We start from the raw sequence: 18,754 nt of genomic DNA, 5'->3' as shown, positions 1-18,754 counted from the left end.
TCATTCCCCCTCCCCCCCACCCCCCCAGCTCTGACTCTGCGAAGGAAACACAGAACGAGGCGTTTATTACACACGGGGAGTGACCACGGTTCGGCAGCAGGGCCACCCCCAAAGGCAAAGCGTTCATGCATTTGAATAATCTATTGCACCAGCTCACACACATTTGCATATCTGGGCACTTCCAAGTCACTGGGGCACTATGATTCACTTCCACTTGCCAGACTGTGTGTTGTTACTAGTATGAAACAGGATGGATATTAAGCTTGTTTGAATGCCGACTCCCTCATGAATCTTTTAAGTCTGTGTAATAAAGCGATGCTGTCAGACTGCAGAATTATTTTTGCCGTTCCATTGTGGGGGGGGGGGGGACTGTGACTGGTGTGAAGTTTTGTCCACAAGGAGTTACCTGACAGAGCTCTAAATTGTGAAGAAGACTGACACGGGTGTGAATTTAACAATTGGCAGTTTGAGTGTAAAGAGAGGTTGTGCGGTGTGCAGTGAAGCAGCACCTGCACGCTCGCTGGCTCTTACCCACCCTCTCATGGATCCTGTAATGGATACAGCCTCTGAAGGATTTAAGGATGGCCGGGCATCTCACCTGTTAAAATAAGGTTTAGCGTATCCTCCTGGACAAAGTACGTCCTTACAGCTGCGAGTAAATGATCTTCAGAGTTGTGTGTGTTGTTATCCAGCCTTTTGTACACATGCATTTCAGTACAACAAAACGTAATTAAAACCCACATTCTGACCTTTTGCGGTGTTTTGACAGCTCTCTGCTGTGTATTAAAAAATGTTTTCTTAATGAATGTGGATTGTTGTGGCACTGATATCCACCGGTGCGCCGCACTGAATCAACAGAAAGCAACGGGGAACACTGTGTAGTCATGCACTCACCGCTGAGGTTATTGTGAGGATTGTCTAGGAAGAAGAAGAAGAAGAAAAAAGAGCACAGAGGAGCTACAGGAATGAAAGATGTTAGTCTGCCAGTTTGTCACAAAAGCAGTGTGCTCCTGTGTGATAGACTGGCAGACCATACTAGCTCTGTATCCTTGGGGACACACAGGCTACTGTTATAGTCACATTTTTCTTTTCCTTTTCTTGAGAAGCTCCTCTCATTTTGTGAGGCAGAGAGAAGCCACTGCTTCGCTGTCTTGGAGCAGACATGCTTAAGTCTTGTTAGGCTGCTTGTGTCTGTGAAGGTTTATGGCCTGTGTCGGGCAGAAAAGTCCACAATCAAGCAGTATGACATAGGGGATAACAAAAAAAAAAAAAACGAAAAAAAAAAAAAAAAAAACGTTACAGTGGATGGGTCCTCTCAGCAGCGTTTGAGTGTGTTTGAAGAGCTGTCCAAAAACTTTTGTATAACAGCATCAAGTTGAAGCATCGGGGCTGGAGGTGAGGGTGGAAGCTGGGCCTCTACATTTTCATTTGACACTGTCGGTACTCAAAACAGCTTTATTTACACAGCACAGATTCAAACGTTACAGTTTCCAGAAGCATTTCTGTGGAGCAGAGAGCAGGAAATATACATATACATTTTTACAGTATACTAACAAGGAATCCTTAAAAACATTTACAAACTGATGAGGGAATCGTGATAATATAAACTCTATTTTGCCAGGTGTGAGGCTATGTGCTTGAGGCCGAACCGTGGGTGCAAACAGAAATAATTAGCACCGTGTTAACTGCTAATTAGCTTTCAAAAATGTTTTGACTTGTCGACTTGTCTTTTTTCTGCAGTCCATTGATCTAAATATTTGTTTAGGTTCTACAGCGATCCCCAATATTATTCTATGCAAACCACAGGGGTACTGATGTCAACCTGGTAATCAAGAAAATGGAAGAGAAGTTTGTTCTGGAAGCGTCTTTCTATTCTAGTATCTATAGGCTATAACACTGCATGTGTGACACAAATTGCAGCAAAGCCCCTTTGGTACTCCTTTGGTCAGAGCGTCCCAAATGGGACTGGGGTGATCCTTGTATGCAGTGGTCCAAGGCTGATGATGCTGAGAAACCACACAGGCATCGTGTTTTTAACTTGGCAGCAGATATGTGTTTGTTGAAAAACCTCATTCCAAAATCATGGACAGCCTCCACTGTTGATTAGGATCTTTAGGATCTAGGATTTAGGATCTTTCCTCAACAGCTGGAACATGCCTTCAGGTATTGGCTCCTGTTCAGCTACAAGAGCACTAGTGAGGTCCTGCACTGATGTTTGGCCAGCTGGCAGGCAAAGCTGCTGGATGACACTAAGATCAAGCCTTTCCACACCAGTTTTGGAGAACCATTTCTTTACTTGGACTTAAGAGAGAAACTTCCATGTTATAATGAGTCTCAAACAAAACAATGAAAATGAAAACAGTATGTGTACATTGATGCACATCATGTGTATGGTTAACATGTTTCCTGCTATATTCTCCAGTCTTGATGTACAGAATTCTTCCTGTGGGAGTAGCCGTCTGGTGTAAATAAGCAATGCCAAGTCAAATGGTGCTGATAAAGAAGTTATTCATACCCCCGTTATCACCCTAAACCTGACCAACCAGTCAATTAATGCTGTAAAATATCACGTTGTCAAGTGATGCCAGGCTGGCTCTGTCATGACCCACAGTTTGTTTAGCATTGTTTCATTTAACTCTTTGATGAAAAGCTCGCTTTTAGTTGACCATGTAGCTTTTGCCAGGCTCTGCACACTCACCCTTAGAGTAGTTTAAAATAAGAGTATTCAATTTTTAATAGTGTAAATTATTGTGGAGTGCAAAAACAGTATTTTCAACAATAAAATGTGCACAGTGAGTAATGTAATGTATTTACAGATTATGTGGTACACAGATTTTGCTGTGCAACACAATGCACTAAAAAAAACTTCGAAAATTAAAATAAATTTTAGTTTTTATGGTCTAATTTGTGCTGTGACTTTTGTTGCTCTTTCTGCTGCAGATATACTTTTAGTTTCTGCATTAAAATCTTTGTGTTTGCACAACATTTCTATATTTTGTTCGAATTGTTTTTTTTTTTGCCAGAAAATGAACTTACTTGTGAAATAAATAATTAAATAACACTAAAAAAAAAAAAAAAACCTCTTGGGGAGAAAAAAAAAACAAAACAAAACAACAACAGCACTGTTGTCATATCTTGTAAATCTGTTTGCACATTTTCGCCCACACAAAGCATCTTACACTTATACGCACCGCGGTTACAGTATCTGGCAATAAGACATGATGGGTACAGAGTAAGTGTCTGGGCCAGAGGTCATCTGGAGAGCACAACAGGAGCAGGACGGCGCCTGGCTAAATAGCTAATTTCAGTCAGCGCCCTGTAACAGTTGCTTGGATACTGTGTGAGTCTAATTAGCAGTTTTATGTTTCACAGGCTCTCCTGTTAACCTCAGCTTTCCTACACTTGCTGTGTGCTATCGTAGTTTACGAGCCACTCTGAGTGCTGTGATAGACAGGAAGCATAAATTAAAGGTTTCTTAAATTATTGCCTAAATTACAAAATAAAGTGTGTTGTTTGTTTGGTGGATGGGAGCTCAGTTTGTGGGTGGATGTTCCTTTTAGGGTCGTGGACTAACTAACCTCTGCAGCTACCTCTCTCCTGCTTGTTATTTGTCATATTTTAACATTATTACAAATTCTCCATGTTACATTATTTCTTTTTTTTTTTTGCAAACAATAAAAAAAACTCCTTTTTTTATTTCCTGAAAGCCTGGATGGTTCCCCTGGGACCGGAGCTCTTTTAGTGATTAGGATAGCTGAACTCTCACAGAGTCTGCTCTTTGAATTAAGTCCCCCGCCCCTCTTTTCCAGCAGGCCTCTCACTAGGCTGATCTTGCAGGCTAATTGGCCTCAGGGTTGATGTGCAGTGTTTACCGGCAGGTCCTCTGGGAGCCTGATGAACCGGTAGAGGGGAAGGGGTGCTGCGGCTCCCCTTACTGTCAAAACCCGCTCAAAGCAGGGACTGCTAGTCCTTATAACTGTCCCCTGCAGCCTTCGGTCAGGACCCAGTCTTCAGCCTTAAGATAAACAGGAAGTGTTCTGGGTTTGTGTTAGGTGAGTGAGCAACATGCAGGAAAATGAGTGTGATTGCAGATGATTGTGTTATGGTAGATTATTTATATATATATATATATATATATATATATATATATATATATATATATATATGAGAACAAAATGTAGTGTTACCATTAAGGTTTATAATAAAGAAGCCTGTGTGTTAGTCATAGTGACTGAAGCGTACACATATAGATGGCACGCAGCGGCCTGAGAGACGTGACTCCTCCGCTGCCACATTGCATAAAGCCCTCTGGCCAAATGAAGAGGTACAAACATGCCAGACTTTCTGCAGATTTTTGGATGTTTTCATGAAAAGAAATGCCAAAAGAAATATCATTTCACAGGTGAGAAACACTCCACTGATCCAGACACATACACATGCAATGAATACAAGCTGATGCATTATTGGAAAGAAGAAAAAAAAAAACACCTTTTTCTGGACAAAGCGAAAGTGAGTTTGCAGCTTTAATTTGAAGTTATAACTAATTCTATATCACCAGAGACACACTGTGAAATACAGGCCCCGTTCACACCGGAGAGAGTCAATCCAGATAGAGTAGGATTGTATCTGGATAGCCTTTAAACTGGATATGCTCAGACCTATTTTCAAATCACACACGCGTTTCCGCGCTCAATCCAGCTTAACCCGGCTTGTTTGTTGTCTTCCAAACCGCTAGGTGGCGCCTCGTAATATACAGAGTCCGTTCAGGCCTCGGTCGGACAGTTATTCCTTAGTAGCCCTGTCTAATATAAACTCGGGGCAAAGCTGTCATAGTTTGATGGTTCTTTACATACGGCTTTTGAACGCGACCCGGACACTGTCCCTGTGAATCGGAAGTGTCACATCGCGGGATTCGCTAGCTGCATTTGCGTTTAGACCTGAGCCACATTTGATCCAGATACGACCCCAATCCCACTCTAGCCGGATTGATTTCCCCAGTGTAAACGGGGTCTTAGTAAGACGTTGAGGAATTCAGCTTGAAAATAACCTGGCTTTTGTTTTTTAACACAACAATCATTACAATGCACCACAACAGTACAATTTAGTGATAGTGTCCTCTACTTTGGACCTTTCTATTTGAATTACTACTGAATCTTACTATTTCTACTGCCAGCTAGAGTGTGGAAAGTGTTTTCAACAAGTTTGTGTTTTAATTGTTAGACAATGTGCTCACTTTGCTATCTGTCGTTAGGACAGACTCCAATTAAAAGTAATGTATTCTGATCACTGTTTTCCTGTTTATTTGTCTTCCAACCTGTCAGGAAGCCAGAATCATCTGTTACATTGCGCTCTGTGTTCTCCTCTCAGGCTGCCTTTGAGTGCGGCGGTTACATTGTTAACGGTTATGAATGGGACTCGGTGATGGAGAGTTGTTGCATCCAAAAAATGCTTTGGAATTGTATTTTGTGTAAATTAAGCAGACACTCTTGGTTTCAAACGGGCATTTGTTTCAATTATGTAGATGGAGCGAGATGCTGCGCGACTGCTTGAGTCTTTTCTGATTGGATGGGGGAGCCAGATGGGATAGAGAGAGAGAGAGAGAGAGAGAGAGAGAGAGAGAGAGGGGCAGCCTCATGGTGTATGGCATTCACAGTGGGTGAGGCAAATCAAATGGACAGATTCATGTGCAGCACAAGAATGCAAAGCCTGTGCAGTAGTTGAAGAGTTCTTGACCAGCTTGACCTGGTGGAGAGGAAACAATAATATAATATATTGTTGTTAAATTTTACCTTGACATGCTCAAGGTCACACTACTGGTGTGGAGAAACACTGCCAACATACACCTCAGTCCTGTGGGGTTTATAGTATCATTAGGGAAGCCCTGTGTTGGGATATTTCACCAAAAAACACATCCTCAATTTGGGATTAAAGTTACGGAAGAAGGATTCGGATGAATCACAGACCCAGACCTGGATTTTTTTTAGACTCTCCCTTTCTTGTTTGTGTGACGAGTGAGTCCACTTTCTTGTTGCTAATACCCAATTAGGGAGATGATTATTGATTGAGGTGTTGAAAGTTGAGGATGGAGCTCAGGATGGAGCGATCGATAGAGGCGAGTGTAATGAGCAACCTGGGTTTCTTGGTGCTAAAAATACAAACAGAATGAGATTCGGATACATATTTGTAAAAGCACAGATGGTGGACCTGAGGTGCAGATGATGACGTTTTATTGTCAAAGAACTAGCTAGCAGCAATGCTAAGCGCTGTCATATGAGCCTCTGCTTTGTTGTCATTCATAGAAGTTTGGAGCTCATATTTAACACCCCTTGGGTGCTTATAAACAAACAGTGATTAAGAGCGAAGGTAAGCTAATAAAAGCCACAAACTGCTACAGAACAGCATGATTAGGGCTAATTATTTCCAGAAGGCAATTTTTTTCCCTGCTTGCACTTTGTTTGACCAACTTTGTTGTTATGATGAGTGAATGACTGACCCATCAAGGGCGGCTAAACAATCAAACAGAGCGACGGAAGGACTATTATTGTAAGGAGGTGTTTGTGTTTCAAGGACAATACAATTGTTCTTGACATGTAGGTCCTGCTGTGTTCTCGCCTTGATTGGAGTTAATACCTGGGAGAGGCTGCCATTTTTTCCCCTCTTTGTTTGTCTTGAGCTAGCATTCTCCCTCTGTCCTGTGAAACACACTTTATTATATACAGACCCGGGAACGTCACCTGTTTCAGTGTAGAGAAAATGTCATGTTTGCCTCCCGGTTGTCACTTTCCACTGTGAAAGGATGCTACACTGTGTCGTGATGCAGTCTCTGTGGGCCGCGCTCTGTTTTCAGACACTGTATTAAAATGCAGCGAAACTTTAGGAAATGTGACACATATACCCGCTGCACAATACATTACAGACTGCTGGGCTTCACACATGTAATATGTAAAATTAGATGTGTGGCAGCTGCAAATATAAAACCTGTTTGCACAACGTCTTCTTGATGAATAAAGCTTAAAGTTGTTAATTTGAGCTTTAAGCTTGTAGTTTTGGGTCACAACTTTGTTGTTGTGTTTTGTCTCTTTCTGCTGTCACATTGGTTTCCATACAGCAGGCAGCCACCGCACATTACTGACAAATACAGTGACAAGCTGTTGGACAAAAAGCAGGATATTTCTCACAGGATCCTGAATACTAGACTAACATTTGTCAGGTGGTCAGACAAGATGACTAATGAATGCTAATGTGTCTCTCAGTGTGAGTACACTAAGCCACTGTTTGCTAACATATTGGTGTTATCAGCCAGGTGGCATTATGTCAGTAAGTTTGTCTTAACAAGACAAGCAGTGTTGGTTCATCTAAAGCAATATTTTCTGTATCAAAATAATGTATATGTATATGATTAAGTTATTTTATCTATTATTATCTATTAAATATAAACCTGATCCAATCTCTGTATTTTACAGGGAACCAGGATTTAGTCTGTGCTGACATTCCCACACTGGTGTATTATTAATATATATATATATACAGTATATTACACCACCCTCAATAGTTGACAAACGCCTGTCAAAGGCATACCCAAATTAAACTACAAGCTGTTTGTGAGCCCTTAGGAGTATGTGCAAAAGCTTGGTCTCATTGTGAAGGTAACACTCTGAAATTTTTATTTTAGCTGTGTGATTTACTGCAATTGCAAATGGTTAACAGTGAGAGAAGTCTAAACACAGAGAAATAAAAAGATTTTGTAGCTCGCCTAAATTTTTTTTGTAAAAAAAGGCTGCTTGACAACTGGAGCATGGTGATGTTGATTAGATGACAATATAGTGACACAGGCTGAAGTCTTACCTATTCCCAGTTAAAAGTAGATAGTAATTGGACAAGAAATGACCATTTGGGACAGGTTTTTCTGTAGGTATTCCCAGGCGCTCTCCAAAAAGTGCCATTTGGAGTCTCCAAATGGACACTTTGGCACCAAAGTGCATAACTCTGGAATGCTTCAACATACAGACATCAATGAGAGCTCTAATGAAAGGTGCCACTTAGAGGAACCTCATTCCATATTCAGATTCACTATTAGTATGATTGAAATAATGTTAGTGAAGCAAAAACACATTGAATGCTCATTATTCTACTGAAACTGAAATTGTGCATCAAAAGAAAAGACTCAGAACAAGAGATATGGTCAAAAACAACACCTTTATCTAAACAAATACCCAAACTACTTACAGCAAACTGTTTACATGTTTACAATTCCACAGGTTTCACAGCCACATGTTGTTCTCAGTATGCCACTGTTACAGTCACGGGCTGCTACAAAGCACAGCTAGAAAGCTTGATGTGGGTGTCTTACTGTCACCAGAGATGTAGACTGGCTTGTGATGTTGTACACTGGGAGTAGGTGGCTGCTCTGGCTCTGGTGCTTGGCTCCCACTCTGTATCTGAATCAGTTTGCCTAAAATGCAAAAAATAAGGTTTTCATTCACAGAACAACTGTATCTGCATTCATTGTTCACCTCACAAATCAATAGTAAAAGTGCACACCACACAGGTAAACAAAATAGAACAGTGTTTGCCTAAAATGCAAAAAATATATATAAAACAAAATAACTATAGACATATGTATGTCTGTATGTATATATCAGATATTCATTCACAGAACTGTATCTGTATTCATTGTTCACCTCACAAATCAGTCCTCCACAACTACTTGTAGAGGAATAGTAAAAGCGCACACCTCCCCCATACACGTGTAAACAAAACAAAGGACACAACACTGTATTCACTAATTCTTCGAAATGTCTACATTCTGTTTATAAAACTGCAACATGTATAAAAGTTACACTTACTTGTCAAGGACTATATCTCCTCCTTCAATGAACATATCTTCTTCCACCGAGTCAACACATAACACATAACTTTCTGCGTCCGACACGTCCTCGTCAGAAAAGTTGCTTTTCCTTATTGTAAACTCATCGATAACTTCTTCAATGGTGTAATTCTTCTTTTCTGTGTGTTTCGTCATCTCTCTGGTCGCTAGAAACACCAAAATATGTAGCTATACGCTCACTCTCACTGTTACGCACGTACGCACGGACAGCCGGCATCCATTGTTCATGTTTACGCTTAGGTGTGTAGCCCACCCTCCTTCCACAACCCCTTCATGTGGGACATCCCCGTGACGGAAATCTTATTGGCTATACGTCCATTGCATCAGATTCAGCGTCAAATATAATGGCCTGAAAATACAAGCGTACGAGTGGGGGGAGGTGCTTCGCTCGATATAGTCGCTCATTGGATTGTTTTGGCTATGGACAGGCCCTCGATCCTTTTGTATGGTCAAACGAGCTGTCAATCAATAGAGTAGGGAAGTGGCTTTCCAACGAGGTATAGGTTGTCAACAAAGAGCACAAAATGGCTGTGCGCGGAGGGAGATATTGCAGTGAAACATGAACCGTCCCGTCCTCGGGCCGCGTGTCCATATGTGTATACAAAAGGATATACAGTAAAAGATATATATATATATATATATATATATATATATATATATCATTTCTTTTCTTTTACTATTCTATATAAAACTTCTATAGAAACTTCTACGATTCTATGGAATTATCTGTATATCATCACATATATTTATATATATATATATATATATATATATAAAATGGTTGGGTTATATAGAAATTGACCCCATATACATGAAGTGGTAAAAGAGGTCTATGAGGATTGACTCTTGGGCACTTTGGACCCAATGGGGCTCTCAGCCTCTGGTGGGAGTGTAGGGACACCTCTGACAGAAAAAACAAGGCGACAGAAATGAACATTAATAAAATATATTTTCATGCTGTAAACAAATACGTACAAGTCAACGCTTTGAACTGGGTTAGCTTGCACTTTTCCTTTCCTTTTAAAGTTTGGACTTTCATCACTTGCCAACATCAGTTGGAGACTCTTAACAGGTACACTCCTGCAAAACTTTGCCTCCTCATTTGCAAAGCTAGGTTAAGCTTATGTAAAAGAGATGCATTCTGAGTACGTTGGAGGGCCCCGGAAACAAACATTTTCCCCACCTCCCCTTCCCCTTGACAGACGAGTGACAGCTATTTAAATGCAAACTGTCATTAACAAACACAACCCTGCGCGACACCTGCTTTAATCACGGCAACAAAGGCGCAGCAAGTGGCCGAGTAGGAGCCCCCTCTCTGTGTGATATTCAAATGATGGGGCGGTGCAACATACAAAAACAACAACATCAAAGAATAGGCTGTGCAGGGAGAGAGAGAGATGCTGCGGCGTGTGCCTCCTACCAACACTGTTAATCAGCTTCATTTTATAAAGTGAGTAAAAAGTAAGAAGGGCTGAAAGTCACTAAACTGCTTACCCTTAGATTTGGGTGAACTTCAGATAAACAGTGCCAGTGTGGTTATGAAGGGTTAACTCTGTGTGAACTGTTTTGCTTTGGACTTCGTCTTAGGTTGTGGTGCTGTCTGTAGTTAGTGTTGTTGTTGTTGTGCCTGGTCATAATTTAAATGAGGAAGTCATTGGGCTGTAACATCCTGCGATGCCCGCCAAGGCCTGGGCACTTGTAACTAATGCATGGCATTTGTTTTGATTAGTTTCTGTCTTCCATTTTCTTTGAGCAGCTACTGCAGAACACCCAGCTGTATTTGCACCGAATCCCCTTTGTTTGTATCCCCCCCCCCCCCCCCCCCCACACACACAAATTTGCACAGTTTGAGTTCGGCAAATGAAGATAAACATTTCTCTCAGCGCCTTCCATCGTTCGTTTATTCCTCGGCGGTGTGTGTGTGTGCGTCTACTGTACATAAGAGACAAAAAGATGCGCTGCCACTCACAAATATTCAAAGGGAGTCACTACATCGCCGTGTGTTTCTATCTTTTTTTTGTGCACCTCTTGAAATGTAACATTTGGGTGATATAATCCACCGCATGCTATCAGTTTGAGGACAAATTTGAGCACATCTGGTGAGAAAATGAGGGAAGGAACGAGAGCAGGTTCCATGTTTGTAGATTCCACTTCTTACAATAACACAATGCAGCTGCCTCCACCATCAAATGCTGTTTAGTTATTTCTCATGGGAATTGGAGGCTGTACACTTACACAGACTTGAGCCTCACCAGCTACTGTATGTGCCACGTTTGATTCACATGCGCCACTGATTAGACTAATTCCTGGAGTGAATCGTGCATCTGGGCGGCATGAGACACACGCGTGCGCGTGGGAGGGTTGTCGACTGCATCGCTACAACTTTTGGAAGCGATGTAACTGCGATTATTAGACATCTGGTGCAAAAGGAGGAGAGAATAAATCAGAAGGCACTCTGACTAATCAAATTTAATCACACAGCCAGCCTGCTGGATATAATTAATGGTCACAGCATATACGTATGTGCTTCAATCTGCTATGAATGCTTTCCTGTAAATGTTGTAATTATATGCAAAAACATGTTTCGTACACATATGTGAAAGACACGCTCCGAAAAAAAAAGTCGAGATAAATCATTCATCAGCATCTATCTATCTATCTATCTATCTATCTATCTATCTATCTATCTATCTATCTATCTATCTATCTGATGGGTCATAGGATGATTAATGGAGTAAAGTTCTGCTACACATTGTAGAATTTTGTCTTTGCAATAATATGTTGCTTATTTGATATATTAAATAATTTCAACTCGAATCACATATTTATGGAATGTTTTGACCGGTGATAATTACATCTCTTCATTGTCCCTGATTAGCTTGCTAGCTATAAAATGCTGACAGTTCTGGCGTCACTGTTAACAAGCTGGGCTTTTCAGAAACAACACAGCACATAGATATGCCACAGTAGCTTTGCAAGAAAAGGCAGACTTATGTACAGATGTAGCAGCGACCTCCAGGAATAACACATGAAGCACCGTGCAGAAGTGTTACAAATTGAAATTCACCTTGCAACCTCTAGGGGCTGGCTCCAAAAAAAAGTGTGGCAGTCTGCATAGATAGGAATAAACGTGATTACAGCCTGGTGCAAAAACAGGGCCTGTTTTGTGACAGGTGTGGGGTACATTTCATTTTTGCTTTGAGTGATAGGCCGGTTGGTCAAATAAATAAATAAAGTCAGATTAGTTTAAAGATTGTACTGGACTTAAAGGTAGGGTAGGTGATTTCATTCTGATGCACATTTTGGTTAAATTAGTGTAACGGCAGTTTCATTTTAAAACAAAGAGGATGAATCATCTGTGGAAGCTATAAAACGCTAAAAACATCAGCCAATCCTCTGGGTGGACCCTGCATGGAGTATTGGCTGGTTGTCACTCTCTTCCTGCTCTGCGTGCACCAGAGAGGTACATGCATGATGTCTGAAGTCACAGACTGGTTGGGAGGCGTGGCTTCGGGGTGAGCGCCGAGAGAAAGGGGCGTGTTTACTTTCGAAATCTGGCTGACTCTCACTGAGTTTTCAAAATCTCCTAAACCTACCTTTAACTTCAGGAACAGCATCTGAGATCATACCCTAACCTGGAAGCATCATAAAAATATAAAAGAAGCAATAACTTTAGCTTCAGTAAGGTACATATATTGTGTAGGTATAGAGACAGTATAGAGAGGTGTAGCCCCACCCCTTTATCACATTAGTTACACATATACTGTACACATATACTTATTTTGCTTCCAAACAAAGTAGTTTGCTATGTGAACTACGTCTCACTTCGTACAGCAGACGTCACAGATGCCAACATGGCTGTCAGTTTCACCAATGACGTTAAAAGAGGTGCATGTACAACAACTGTTTCCTCCATCAATGTCTCTGCTTGTAAACGTACCTTCTACCAGCAGAAAGCCGCTTTATGCTGCAGAGTTTCTGTAAATAAGAAGTGATCCATCCTCAAACTTACAGCACTGCTGTCTGTGAACAGCCAGCACCACTCTGCGAGACCTTCACTGTGCACAGAAAATGCCCGAGCCATGACAGTGAATGATGGTTTTATTTAAAGTCATAATACTTTTAATAAATGAAGTACGGGCAGCACTGTGAACTCGTAAGAAGTGATTAAATACTCCGCTCCCTCGTTAATTAGATTCCTTCAGGTGTTAACTGCTAATGCCAGAGCCTCCCAAAACGCATCGGTGGAGGGAGGGAGTCTGAGCGGGAGACGTAAAAAGAGGCCGCTCGCTCCGGCGGCTGCAGAATTACCTTTATGTCTAACCGCGGAGCTCACAGAGCCCTGATCAGATGGGGATTTGGGCGAGCTTTTTTTTTCATAGCGCCAGATGTGTGAAAATCCAGCATGTCCATGAGCAAGACAATCCAGGTGACATTTATGAAAAGAACAGGTGGCAGTCACTCCAATATAAAGCCATCGATCTGTACTCGGCAATTAACATTTGTGACAATGGGTGAGGCGCCGCAGGGTTTTTATTTATTTATTTATTTAGTTATTTGCAGTTACCGTCATGATCATCATTTTATTTTGACAGTCCCTTCTTCGCTGCGACAGCGGGGTTCATAAACAGTTGTCAGAATTGTACAGCAAAGCCCCTGGGCTTAAGTGAATCGCTGCCTTTTCTTTGGCAACAACTGACTAAAAAAAAAAAAAGACTCTGATATGATACAAATCTGTAATGTCCTGTTTGTCCCCTTTGAGGGGAATTATTTAAAAGAAAAGGATTTTATTTTGTGGGTTTTTTGCATGCAGACACACACACAAAAAATGTGGAGCTTATATTGTTCTGAGTGTGGACGCAGGCGTTTGTGGGTTCAATTTACTCTCCGCGGTGCATATAAAATAATAAATAGATGCGTTCTTTGAGGTGGAAAACATCAAGTGACTCTGAATATTCAATAACAGCTCTGTGTGGAAGTCACTATATTTTTTTCCCTGCTTCCTGTGTGCGCTGTGTTTAAACACGCTCCTCGACGCTCTTTAACTGCATTTACCTCTGCTCTCTGAACTTGTCCCCTCCAGCCTTCAGTAAACTCTTCGCACCTGCTCGAATGTTTGACGTGCTGAATGACAGCACCGTCTTTGTACACGTTGGCGAGTGAGACTGAATGCAAAGTGAGCAGGAGGTGTATTTTAATTCGGGCTCCACCAGGTGACACCCAGGCTGACTGTTTTTTATTAAATATTAATGTTAAATGAATAATATTAGTGTTTGAGATGGTGAGTGCGTGAATCTGCTCCTTGAGTAAGTAACCTTTTGGGCAGAAAAGTGATGCTAAAATGAAAAAAAAAATGCATTTCCTTAAATAGCCACTTGAGGGTGTCCCCATAGACCTCTATGTTAAACTTTACAGCGTCTTATGACGGATGTGTCCTTGTGTCCTGTGTAAACAACCACTTGTTGTGTTGTGTGTTCCACCTCTTTGCTGATTAACCAGTACTGGCAGGCTCAGACCCACACTAACCTTTGACCTTTGGTTCTCAGAATATTTATTGTTTCAAAGTCCCTAGGTGGGTTTTTACTGCCAAAATAAATATCTTGATCTGCAGTCAAATAACAAAGCCTTTGTTCTACCTATCTTCTTCATTTCTGCTGTCCTTTGTCCTCCATGTGATGTTGAGTGGAGCCACGCAGTGCCACATAGTGCTTGTAGAGGTCCGCTACACTACCTTAGTAAATTTTTGTTCCCTTCAAAATGTACCGAGAAGAGCTCCTACAGTGGATGTTCTGTTAGTGAAAACATGGCGTTGACCCTGTAGACAGGCCTTGTGGTCCCTGTGATCAGTGTGTTTGAAACATAGAGAACTTCATGGCTGTTTTTGCCCTTTTGGGGAGGCTGACTAATAACATCCTCTTAGACACTTGGATTTTTATCTCTCTTTTTTTGTCAAGTATACCTTGAACATAACCGATTCCTTCCCATTGAATTCAGCACAGCTTTTTGTGATGAATCCTTGGTCACAAACAGCTGCATTTGTTTTCCATTCTTAACCCTCCCACGCACTGGCTTCTCCATGCTTTGGGTCTCAACCTTGGCTCCTTCACAAGTGCACAGTGTTTGCTCAGTTTAGTTTAATTTATTTTTTTATTTTTTTCACTATAAAACCCAGTCAAACTCTCTGCTGATAGCAGGGAGGCATTAAGCACCTCAGGGCTTAAAGGAAATAATTGATTTTTGCCTACAAGGTTAGAAAGAGTGAAGTTTGAAAACCTACACAGGCTCAGCAGTAGGCCAATTAGCAGTTCTGGTTTGGACAAAGTAAGGGAACCTTTTGTTTACCATTGCCTGGAATTAGTAGAAATTGCATGTGAACAGGAAGAAAGTGTGCTGACACAACCTAAACAGCTTTTTGAAAAACTGTCATCAAATATATTTAGTTCCTTCCCTACCTCGAAAGCAACAATGACTTTCAGTGAGAGTGGAGCACTTGGTTCATGGTGCCATCTCCTGTGACTTCTATTTATACTGTTTAGCAACATATATTATTATTAAGCATCAAAGGGTTTCGTCAGCATATTTATAATAATTTTCATAGTTTCATTGGGTTATGCATTTCATTATTTGAGGGTAAGAGGGAAATGGGAGCTTTCTTTGTCCCACATGTGAAGGAAAAATATTAATAACTCCTTCACTGTTGGTCATTTTGCATGTTGTTATGGGATTATACAATTCCTTTAAGAGTTGTACGCCAAATGCAGGAGTAGGTTAAGAAACGAATGTATTTTATTCTAACTGAATTTACTGCTTTAACCCCTGTGTAGTGTTATAATTAGTATACATCGTTAATATTTGCATAAATATCACATTTATGACCTAAAGTGCTACTCATGTTTCATTTGTGTTTTAATAGAATGTAATAAATAAAAAGAAAAGCAGTTAAGAGTCAACACATTGACAAATGAAGCAAGGTTGTTTATGAATTGTTTTTATGTCTTTGAACTGCATTAGAACTTCAACCCATTCAGGTCAGTATAACACAACACAGTGTAAGTAATCAGTAATAACACCCAACATGTACTTAACACCTCTTTCTTGCAAGGTGTGTGTCTGTCAGACAAATACTTCATCATATTTCATCACACACTTACTTCAGGCCCTGCACATGGTGGTTCAGTAGGTTGGGTGGATGGGGTGCTAGCATTCTCTTCTTGGATCCTCTTCATGATGGCTGCAGAGGGCTCGGGTTGTTGGAATATGTTGTCTTCTCTGGATCTGAAGTCTCACCAGTGCTTTTCCCAGTTCCTGGAGAAAGAGGCATCTCCTCTGAAGCTGCCCTCACTTCCACTCTGGGTTCAGCATCATCCAGAAGACAAAGGCGTTATATGTTGAGATGTCCAAGATGTCAAAGAATATCACCAGTGGCCAGCGTAGGGTCCTCCTTTTGCAGCTGTAGGCAGTCATCAGCTCCATGTCCTCCATTCCTCCTTTTGTGGCATTGTAATCCATGATAATCTCTGGTTTTTGATGCTCCTGGCCACAGACTCTAATATCCCTGTGCAGTAACCTCATGAGTACAACATTCTTGCCTTTCTTTGGTACATAGGATACCAGGGACGTGTCAGCTGTATACACAAACTTGGAGGAATTGATAGACCTGGTGTTCTAAGTCAGCATTTGGGATGGGAGCCCAGACCACGTCCAGGATAACTCTCATCATCTCCATCTCCTCCATCAGGTTCCAAGCATATTGCAGGTTTAGATGGGCAGTGGCCCCTAAATGGTATCAGCTGTTCATCAATGGTGACATTAGGCCCAGGGTTGTAGAACAGGGGGAGGTGGTGCACCCACTTGTCCTGCACTGTCCTGTCTTGGTTATCAAAGAGATTAATCCTGGAAATGATGTTTTCCAGAGACTTGGTTACATGGAAAAGTTGTCTGCCAGTTTCTACATCCCACATGGATTCTGTGGATTCCCCTTTAAAACCTGGAAACTCCAGAGAGGATAAGAACCCATGAGCACATAAATAGGTTTGGGCCGTCTCCCTCCACCTCTCACCACAAACACGCCTTCCTTCTAAATTTGTGCAATCCAGAATAATTTTCTGGATGGAATCTGAGATGAAGTTCATATTTTTGTGTGATGTCCTGCACATGAGAAATTGCCACACGTGTTGGCCCTGCTTGCATCCCTGTTACACTGGCAGCCATGCGAGGTGGCTCTTCAATTCAATTTCATCATTTTTTTTGATATCCACATTTCTTCTCTTACTACCTGCTGATGAGCCTGTTCTGGTCCTGGAGCTGGCTGCTGACAGGCTGGTCCTGTGGCTCATCTTTCGTTTTGGAATTGGCTGATGCGCGATCTCACCCTCTTCAAAGTCACTGTCAGACTCTGAATTTTCAGAAATGCGATCCTCAGATTCTGACACCTCTTCCTCAACGCCATCATCAAAAACTTCTCTCTCTCCTCCTAAATCCATTGCAGCAGCTTCTGAGCAGAGAATCTTTCGGCCATCTTGATAAGTTATGCTATGGAACTTGACCGGCATATTCCAGGTCAGTGCTCAAATGTTGTGTGGGAATGGGAGGGGCAACAAGCATGGACATATACACACATTTAGTTTTCACATGTCAAACATCCTGTATGTGATATAAATGTGTGTGTGTGTGTGTGTGTGGGGGGGGGGGGGTCTATTGTGTGGTCATTGAAATTGTGTTCTGATGTATGTTCTTCACAGAAAATGAGCCTCAGTTTGAAAAAAAATAATTACTGGTATCCTTTTTCTTTTGATGAAAAATGAAAACGGACCCGAACACCACACAAGGGTTAAGAGGCTCCCTGCAGGTGAAAGGCCCTTTAAGGTTTTCATTTTCTGTGATGGATCAGCTCCTAAAAGCGATGATTCACAGCTGAAGTAAATGCAAGTGCTTTAAAAGTGCTCATGTGGATCTGCCCATCCGTCTTTTACCTCATTATTGTTTGTACTGTAGAGCCGTTGCGTCAGACGGCTTCAAAAAAGCAATCAAGCTATGTCTTTGAAATGTTTTAAAGACGCCTGTCCTTTTACCCAAACAGCAAAGGGACAGAAAAAGCATCTGACTGATTTTTTTAAAATAAAAAGAAATTCATCTTTCATTCTAACATCCATCCATCCATCATCTGAACCCGCTTTGTCCTGCAGTGCAGGTTCATGGGGCGGCTGGAGCCTATCCCAGCTTCACTTTAACATGTTGTGTGTTATTGTAAAATATAGTTTATGACAAATGTTATTAGCTAATATTTAAATTTGTCAGGAGATAGTTAGATGGCGGACACAAATGCAGACATAGCCGGAGGTGAAAGCAAACTCAGTGTTTAATTCAGGCCAGTAGGGAAAATCACAAGAGCTGATAGACTACTTGGACGGCTGTGTCGCATGGAAGACTCACAAAACAAACTGGCAACAAGGGGAAGGAAACACACAGGCTTTATACACAGGAGGGCGGGAAGACAATTGGACACAGGTGAAGCACATTAGGGCGGAGCAGGTAATCACAGGAGGGGGAAGGGAGCACACATGAGGAAGGGGAAGTCAAAAGACCTGAAACACAAGGGAACTAGTGAAATTTGCTGAGGTTTGCCATGTTGTGTTTTATATTGTTTTATCGCTTATGGGCTGCCATAGTTCAGGCATGTGACAGCTTCTGGTGGTGTTTGTTGACAAGTTAGACAACTTGGTCAGGTGGTTGGAACGTGATTAACTAAGAGGTTCTGAGGTTCTATGTTCTGAAGAACTGTTCTTGTTCTGACCTGTCATTAATAAAGATTGAGAAGATTGGACCAGTTGTACTTTTTTGGAATATTTGAAATCTTTTTTTGTGTAA

The sequence above is a fragment of the Parambassis ranga genome, chromosome 20 (genome assembly GCF_900634625.1).
Source record: "Parambassis ranga chromosome 20, fParRan2.1, whole genome shotgun sequence".
NCBI lineage: Eukaryota > Metazoa > Chordata > Actinopteri > Ambassidae > Parambassis > Parambassis ranga.
Note: the sequence above shows the minus strand (reverse complement) of the source record.